The sequence below is a fragment of the Lipotes vexillifer genome, unplaced genomic scaffold, assembly GCF_000442215.2.
Source record: "Lipotes vexillifer unplaced genomic scaffold, Lipotes_vexillifer_v1.1 scaffold1580, whole genome shotgun sequence".
NCBI lineage: Eukaryota > Metazoa > Chordata > Mammalia > Artiodactyla > Lipotidae > Lipotes > Lipotes vexillifer.
Window position 1 is genome coordinate 584,696 of NW_006772762.1, and position 1,843 is coordinate 586,538.

A 1,843-nucleotide genomic window follows, 5' to 3' on the forward strand; every position below is an offset into this window, starting at 1 on the left:
GGGATCCTCCCGGACCGGGGCACGAACCCGCGTCCCCTGCATCGGCAGGCGGACTCCCAACCACTGCGCCACCCGGGAAGCCCTCTCATCACCACTTTTAACCTCAGTAGCCCAGCAGTTTTTTCCCTCATCATCATCACCATTTTCTCATCCCCAACCCTCTTCCGTGGGCACAGCACACCACAGGGTGTATAGTTTATAAACCACTGGCACGCCCATCTCCCTTGACCCTCCCAATCACCCCGTGAGGTTGCCCATGGGGACGCTGGAGCCGAGGGAGGTTTCGGGTCTGGCTGACTCACATGGCGTTTTGCTTCCTCGGGAAAGCTGTATTTCTCAAACGTGCCTTCCCTGGGTTGTAAAGCACGTTCGTGACAGAAGTGCAGTTCCCCATTTTTGCAGTTCTAGGATGAGAGGCTCACGTCGGAGCTACAAAGAAACAAGGAAGAGTGATGTGGGGGAACTTGGAGCACACACAGACCGAAGGCCAATCCTGGGTTACTCTACCTGAAGGACTGGAGAATTAAAAGGTCATAGAAGGAAATGAAGAAATAATTGAGGCCAGCCCACTTTAAAGATGCCAGTGCTGGGAGCCAGAGGAAAAGGGCTTGTTCCACGGGGGCGTTTAGCAGCACGGTTGGGATTATAACTTGCATCTCTGGGTTGCTGCCGTTCCGTGAGCCTGGAATCGCGCCCACTTCAGTGTTCGGGAATGTGTTGACTCCAGTCTGCCATTCTCCTGGAAGTGTTGAGGACTGCCTGGAGTTTGGAAATTCCCTTTACTCCAAGCCGTGCTGGACCTTCAGATTTCCATATGTACCCCCAGGGGTCCCCGGAAATGGTGGGTGCCTAATTGCTGCACATTTCCCAGGCCTCCAGGGTGCTTGGGACATGTCTGTGTCCCCCAGGGCAGAGAAGGGACACCTACCTAATGTCCCCACTGCCTTTCTAGGATGACACCCCACCTTACTCTTGCCAACCCATTTCTCAGGAACTAGGTCCTGTTTTCCCTGTCCTATGACACTCTTTTTGTAGAGTATCTGTGTCCACACAGTATCATCCCCTGACCCTGGAATTCACAGCCCTATCTTGTCCACCCCCTTTGGGTGCCCCTCCCCCCCTAGATTTAGACAATAGCCTGGAACTCACCAGATTGGCCACATCCCCATTTGGACTTCATCTCTTGACATCAGGCTTCCCCGTCAAGGACTCCCCTTCTGGCCTCACTCTCTCCACTCAGTCGGCAGACTGGCAAAGGCATCGGTCAAGGACGCTCAGGCCCTCTTTCTCAGTGTTGATGTTCCTCACTGCACGCCCCACCTGACTGCCACATCCCCCCACCCAGTGCCACAACTGCGCAGATGAACCCAAAGTCCAGCCCTTAAAATAGAAGTTCTGAGGAACGAATTCTTCAGCGTGTGCCCTTTTACAAAAAGGGAGGTGAAGTTCCGTGGTCAGATGAATTTGGAAAACACCGGATTAAACAGAATTTCAACAAGGTTCTTTACTGCAGAATTTCAATGTGCTTTCCAAGCAAATAGTATTGAATGCAGTGTTTCCAACACGGATTTGACCATCCCAAAAGACCAGTGTCCTCTAGAAATACATTTGAGGGACCATTTATTTAACTCCTTCCTGGACACTAACACTGACAAGTTTTGACATTGTCACTTATTTGCTGTGTGGCTTCAGGCAAGTCACTTTTCCTCCCTGGGCTTCAGTTTCTGCATCTATAAGTACAAATAAAGCAACGTGGGGTTGGGGCAAGATGATCTCCGGAGTGCCTTCTGGCATCGGCATTTTCCAATTCCCTCATCCGTATTTTCCAGCACGTCCACATCCC